General features: G+C 51.5%; 1 long non-coding RNA gene across 1 annotated transcript; it reads right to left on the reverse strand.

The window, feature by feature from the left end:
- Positions 1-1,880: 1,880 nt before the first annotated feature.
- Positions 1,881-6,574, reverse strand: LOC137772415 (uncharacterized). The gene is made up of 3 exons (XR_011075472.1): positions 6,310-6,574; positions 6,019-6,173; positions 1,881-2,814 (listed from the first exon to the last, which is right to left on the reverse strand). It is a non-coding gene; the product is annotated as an uncharacterized lncRNA (long non-coding RNA).
- Between the last annotated feature and the right edge of the window lie 827 nt (positions 6,575-7,401).

A 7,401-nucleotide genomic window follows, 5' to 3' on the forward strand; every position in this document is an offset into this window, starting at 1 on the left:
GATGCAGGGCCCAGGTGCCCTACTGTGGGCAGCTTGACCTCCTCGCCCTGTGGCCAGCACGTCCAGGGCATAGATCCCCTCTGGCCATGCCCTCTGCTCCTGCCATTGTGCCTAGCACCAGGCTGGCACAGGCTGAGCCCGCTGCTTGACAGAGGCTGGGTAGGCTTTGAGCTGATCCGCTCATCCGGAAGGTGCTAATTGAGCTGATTAATTGAGCCAATTACCTCAGCCTCCCAGGAGGGCTGGGAGCAGGCCTGGCTCCTGGGGACCAGGTGTGAGGCTGCAGGATGGGCTGACAGAGGGAGCCAGGCTGCCAGGGGCGAAGGCTGCGCTCTGCACCCCCAGGCCTGCCAGCCCACGCAGGCGCAGAATGGAGGACCAGCTGGTGCCCTAGATGAGTGTGGGCTCCTGGGCGGATCCTGGAGAGAGCCATCAGAAGGGGAGGCGGGGCCGGAGCAGATGCGGGACCCCAGGACAGGAAGGGGGCGCGCAGGGTGAGCGAATGACTGCATGGAGAAATGAATTACCCTTTCCTGCCGCACTTTCTGCTAATTCTGGGGTGTGAATGAAAGTGAGAGTGAATGTGACACGTGAGTCCTCACTACGGAGCCTTGAGGACTGCCGTGCGGGAACAGTGCGAACTGACCGCTGCCCGTCATCGCTGGCCAGTCTCCCCAGCCACCTGGGAGGCAGGTCGCATCGTTGCTGCGAGTTTACAGATGAGGAAAATGGGGCGCAGGGGCTGCCCGTGGACTCAGGTCACACAACTAACCTGTAAGGGAAGCAGGATTCAAACCCCATTCTCCAGGCTGCAAAAGCTCTGTGGTGCACGGCCTGCAGTGTGCGTGGGGCTTGGGATTCAATGAACGTGAGCCTGCGTGTGCAGGAATGTGGGTCTGAGTATCTGTGAGCGTGCAGAAGGCGTGGCTGTGAGCCGGCTGGGCTCACGTACGTGCAAGGGCAGGGGTCGGGGGAGCAAGTCTGCACACAGACGTGCCCCTCGGAGAAGGTGAGTCCCCTCCTGGCACCATAGTCTCCACCCCGGGGGCCAGGCCCGGCTGAAGGCCAAGGACAGTCCATCGACCCTGGGGCGGAAGCACCATGTTCCAGCCTGGGGGAGGACACAGTCTCCTCCTGTCTCCTGCTTCTCTCCTTCCCACCGTCACCACAGTCCCCACCCACATCCTGGCTGGTCTGAACTCGTCCAATAATTTCCCACTTCCACAGCTGCTCCCTCCAATTTTGTCTCCATACAGTAGCCAGAGGGCTTTTAAAAACACAAATCTAATCGTAACCCATTTGTGTTTTTTTGTGCAAACGGTGTAGACATTTATTTGGGTAACAGAAACTATATTCATTTCAGGACAACAATGTGCTTTTTTTCAAATATTAACTTCATTGACATATGACTTACATAAAACAAAATGTACCCATTTTAAGTGTATAGCGAATGAATTTTGACAAATATATTCACTTGGGTAACCACCAGCCCATCCCATTTGCATCAGCTCAGGAAGCTCCCTCATATCCCTGCCCAGTCAACACCCCACCGACCCCCACCCAATCCGATTTCTATCACTGTCAATTTGTTTTGCCTTTTCTCATGCAGTTTTCATGCAGTGTGTACTCTTTTGCGCCTGGCTTCTTTCACCCAGGGCAACAGTGTTGGATTCACCCACGTTGTTGCATATATCAATCACTAATTCATTCCTTTTCTTGCTCTATAGAACTCCATTGTATGGATACACCGTTTGTTTATCCATCCACCAGTTAATGGACATTTGGGTTGTTTCCAGTTTGGGGGCTATTATGAATAAAGCTGCTATGAATATTGCATACAAGTCTTTTCATGCATATATATTTTTATTTCTTTCAGGTAAATACAACAATTGAAATAGAATTGCTAGATATGATGAGTATGTGTTCAAAGCTATAAGAAACTGCCAAACTGGCCCTTAGGATCAATTGTGAGAACTTTTAGCCTGACCTTCAAGGCCCTATATGCCCTGGCCCTCCTTTCTTTTCAGCCCCAACTTCCCTCCCTTCTTCCCTTGCTTACTGCATATCAACCACCCTCTTTCTTGCTGTTCCTTTAAAATACCAGGCTTCTTTTGACCACAGGACCTTTGCATGTGCTGGTTCGTCTCCTTGAAACGCTTTCGCCACTCTTCTGTTCTGCAGGTCTCATCTAAATATTCATTCCTCGGGGCGGCTTCCTAACCATCCCTCACCCCATCTACACATGGTGATCCTCATGCCTTCTCAAAGCTCCCTGTATATTTTTCCTATAACACACATCATAGTGTTCATTACATATGATTATGTGTATGATGTGTGATCTTGTGTTTAATATTCCTCTCCTCCACTCAACTCTAGGCCCTGTGAGTGCAGGAATCATGCATATCTCCTGCGTGTCTAGCATAGTACCTGACACATAGGAGCTACTCCATAGATATTTCAGGGGATTAAATTAAGAAGCCTGAGCCCCAAAGCCCACAGGCCAAGGATGGGGCTTGCCTGCCCTGCTGAGGAACCTGGGAGCACCCCTTGTAGAGAGGCCCTGGCAGCCGGGCTGGGCAGCCATTCCACCCCGGATCCAATGACTGGGTGGGGAAGGGAGAGAGGGAGCAGGGGAAGGCAGGAGGGGAAGAGAATGACTCATCTTCAGAGACACACGGCAAAGGGGAGTGGAAAATGCAATTCAGCAGCTTCTTGACCTTCCCTTTGTGAGGGACAAAGGCTCCAGCCCCAGTGAGCAAGGGGTGGCCATCAGGAACTCCGAGCGCCGGGAGAACATTTGCCTTGCCCCACGAGCTGTAACAAGAGAGATTTCTCAGACTCAGAGAGAAATCAGGTTGCCCACCTCCCCCCACCCTCAGGCTCTGCCACTGCATCCTTGTCCCCAGGCTCCGCAAAGGTGGCTGTCCCCACCTCACCTCAGAGGCTGTGTGTGGCGCTGAGACTGGGGGAGAGAGTGGTTTCCTCCCAGCACCACACAAAAGCAAAGGAACCTTTTTTTCCAAAAGACAAAAGGGATATGAATGGGCTGACCCCAGCCCAAAGCACCAGGATGAGGCCAGAGGCAGGAGCACCTTGGACGTGAGCAAGGCACGCCTGGGGGAAATTCTCAGAAATCCTCTGTTGTACATGTAGAAGTCCAGGCCACAAAGGGGAGAGAGGGTGGGGCTTCCCTGGTGGCACAGTGGTTAAGAATCCGCCTGCCAGTGCAGGGGACACGGGTTCGAGCCCTGGCCCGGGAAGATCCCACATGCCACAGAGCAACTAAGCCCGTGCGCCACAATTACTGAGCCCACGTGCCACAACTACTGAAGACTGCGTGCCTAGAGCCTGTGCTCTGCAACAAGAGAAGCCACCGCAGTGAGAAGCCCACACACCGCAATGAAGAGTAGCTCCCGCTTGCCACAACTAGAGAAAGCCCGTGCGCAGCAACAAAGACCCAACGCAGCCAAAAATAAATAAATAAATAAATAAATAAAGGGGGGGATAGGGTGGACCAGGAGCAGATTGCAGTGGGTGGGGGTGGGGGTGGGGGTGGGGGCCATGTAGGGACGGCTCTGGTCTGTAAGGCAACTGGCTTCTTGGCTCCAGACGGTGTGGCCTGACTCACTAAAGCAATCTCCTGTCCCTAAACAAGAAATCTGGATGGGAGGGGCAGAGCCTCAGCCCACTGGGGAAATGGTCTGAAGGCATTGCAGGGCCACAAGTGCTAATGGATGAGACCCTCCCTGCAGGGTCATCACCCAGAGCTTCACTGAAGCAAATCTGGCTTTTAACTTCTCACTGACCAGATCTCCCCCTGTAGTTCTACAACCTTTTCTCCTTCAGGTGGGTTTGGTTTATTGTTCCTGAGAGGGTCAGAGTCCGTTCCCCCAACCCAGACCCCTTGCTCCCATCCCCCTAGGACACAACCAAGATAAAGTGTGTTAGGCCGGCTCATGCCCAAAAAAAAAGCCGACAGTATCTTGACCTTTTGAGCTGCCAGAGCCTTTGAGGGGCTGCTAGCAGGTGAATAAGGCAGCAGAGGAACTCAGAGACCAGAGCCTGGGGTTATTCATGGATATCAGCAATTCTCTGGATTCTTCAGGGTGTAACTGGAGGCAGCATGGATGTGAGAGCATGGACTTTGGGGGAGCCTTGGTTCCCTAATCCTAAAATGGGGACAGTAACACCGACCTAACTAATACTTGTCAGGATTAAATAAAGTAAATATTACAAAAAATGATAACTCACATGATGAATTAACCTTAAATTCTTTCACAGTCCATGTTTAATCCTGACATTTTAATCTTCATATTTATAAAGTGTTTTATTATTTATGAAACACTTTCACATTTGTGATCTCATTTGATCCTTATAACAATCTTGTAAGCACACAGGACACACACTATTAGCCCCATTTTACAGATGAGATAACAGCGACTCAAAAGGGTAAAGAAAATGGGCAAATTCCACAGGACCTTGTGAGTATGCAAAACCAGAATTAAAACCTCCTGACTTCTAGCCTGGATTTTTCCCCCACTGGACTTCCACTCTGTCATGCAAGTCCCTAGCAGAAATTAGAAAGTGAATTAAAATCCTTTCCTACAAAAAGTCAAATACTTGAGGAAGATGACAGATGCAGGAGTGCATTCGTTATCTATTGCTGTGTAACAAATACCCCCAAAACTTAGTGGCTTAAACAAACAAAAAAATTATTATCTCATAGTTTGTGTGGGTCAGAAATTTGAGAGAAGCTTGGCGGGGTGGTTCTGGCCCAAGTTCTCTCATGTGTTTACAGTCAAGATGCTGGCTGGGGAGTAGGCACCTGAAAGCTTGACTGGGGCTGGAAGATCCACTTCCAAGGTGACTCAGTCACATGGCTGTGGGCAGGTGGCCTCAGCTCCTCCCCACATCAGTTTCCTATATGGCTGCTTGAGTGTCATGACATGGTAGCTGCTTCCCCAGAGCCAGGAGAAAGCCACAGTACTTTTTATGACCTAGTCTCAGGTGTCACACACTGTCACTCCTGCCTTATTCTATTTGTTAGAAGCAAATCTCTAAGTCCAGCCCACACTCAAGGGAAGGGGATTGGGCTCCACCCTTTAAAGGAGCATCAAAAAATTTGTGGACATATTTTAAACCATCACAAGGGATTAAACACCCTCAGATAGGCAGAGTATGCTCGGAACAGGTGCAGAAGACAACATTCAGATCAGGACCAACAGGCTGGAGGCCCGCCAAGCAGCACCAGGAGGCCCCTCACAGCCAGAGTCCCCGACTCCTGCCCTCATTGCCACAACAACTTGGGCTACCCTGGATCAAGGGGACCGGGAGCCCCAAGGCAATAGCTGAGATGGAGGAGGAGAGAGCTGCCAGGATATGGTGGAGACTGCCTTCACTCAAGCCTGAGCACATGGGGGAAGGAGAGATTGGGGTACTTCATGGTACTGACCCCAGGCTACTCTGCCTGCAACTGAGGGGGTGGAGGGCTCCATCTGTACCCTGCCTGGGTAACAGGAACATTTCTGAGGACAGCCTTGACAATGCTCATGGGTCTGGAAAGGAAACTGCCTTCCACTGGATCCTGGCTGGCTTAGGGGGAAAACTCAAGATTCCCCAGCTTCCCCTTCTAACAAACCTGCCCATTTCCAATCCTGAGAAGGCAGCATCTTATACCACCTGCCTGCTGGCCTCATACAACTGAATGAGAAGTGGACACTTGACCCAGCAGGAGACAAGTCATTGGCTGACCAACAGACAATCAGATACTTTCTCTTAAGATTTGGGCATTGAGGGCCCAGAGCCTGGGAGTCAGTCTGGGGCAGGGACTGGAGCCGGAGGTCAGGCAGTCAGGGCAAGCTGGGGGAGGCTGGAGCAGCTATTTTAGGAACATGTGTTGATGAGCAAGCGAAGAAAGCTGATCTGCAGAGTAAGGCAAGAAAATGGAGCCGGAAGAGCATCAGGGCTGATTCACAGTGTGGCATCAAAGGGCGGGAACAGGCGGAAAGGGCAGTTCACCTGGTTCCCGGGCACCTCTCAGCTCTCCTGGGGCCCGGATGTTCTTCTGGCTGTGGGTTCCACGAGGCACTCTTGCATCCTTGTGTTAAATCCCCTGCTCCTGAAGCAAGCTTGAGCGGTTTCTGTCTAGACAGTCAGACAATCCTGCCTAAGACCTGAAAGAGGTGGAAAAGATAGAAAGACCATGGCATCGTTGCAATACCACCAGAAAGGACCTTTGGGTAAGAGTGTCACACGCACAAACTTGAAGCCCAGGGAATCCAGAGAAACAAAACATGGCAGCTACTCAACTCTCATGATGATGTTTTCTTCCAACACCACCGTCTCCCTCCGTTCCTCCTTACTATCCCCAAGGCTGGTTCCCAGCAGCAACAAGAAATAAAATCTGACACTAAGGCAGACGATCTCCCACCCGATCCCTTCCAGGCAGAGGTGAGCAGGAAAGACAATGTGTTACAGACAGGCGGCCCTAAGTAGCTGGTGTTGGTGTTGTCCTGGGCAGTGATGTTACCAGCTTGTGGGAAGGCGAGGCGAAGCAGAGGGGCTGGACAGAGAGCTACTTCATCATTGATGGCTCCTCTTGCCCTGAGATTGCATCATTCAGCTTTAAGGCAATGTGAATTCCTGCAACAATAACCACACCCATCTTCAAATGCAAGTTCCATAGAATGGACTTTTGAATTATCACTTCATTCAACAAACACTCATTGAGCCCTTTTTATATGCCAGGCCCTGAACTAGGTACAAACTTGAAACCAAGCCAATCCCTGACCTCACGGAGTGATGAGACGTGGACAGCACTCATTAAGTGACACTCAAGACAGGGCCCTTAGGAGCTCATGGGAAAGACGGGTCAGGCCTTGAAGAATGGGCAGGATCTCTCATGGGAGAGAAGTCCGTTCTGGATAAGGCACTGGAGAGGGGAGCAGGCTGCGGTGGGAAGAAACACGTGACAAGGAGGCAGGAGGCCTGGGTCGTAAGTAGTTCTAGTTCTGTCCTTAACTCAGAAGATCCCCTTCCCCTCTCTGGGCCTTAGTTTCCCATCTGTCGACAAGGGAGCTTGACTTAGCAGCGCTGGCATTGGAGAGTCTATGGTGGCAGATGCTGGGGGGAGGGGCAAGTTGGGGAGTAGAGTTTCTACAGTTTGATTTCATTCAGTGGTTTCCTAGGCAGCTTCCCTGGGCCAGATGGGCAATGCCCCTAGACCAGGCCAGGGGAGCCCATCTGGTAAGACCCCACCTCATCCCTCTTTCATTATTAATTCAACAAGGGGTGGATCCTGGGTGCCAGCCCCTCCAACAGGGGTCCAGGAGTGAAGTCGCAGCATGCTCTATGACAGAGAACCTTCGACACCTTGGCAAGGTCCAGGCTGCCCTCAGGGAG

Source organism: Eschrichtius robustus, chromosome 11 (genome assembly GCF_028021215.1).
Source record: "Eschrichtius robustus isolate mEscRob2 chromosome 11, mEscRob2.pri, whole genome shotgun sequence".
In the NCBI taxonomy this organism is placed as follows: Eukaryota; Metazoa; Chordata; class Mammalia; order Artiodactyla; family Eschrichtiidae; genus Eschrichtius; species Eschrichtius robustus.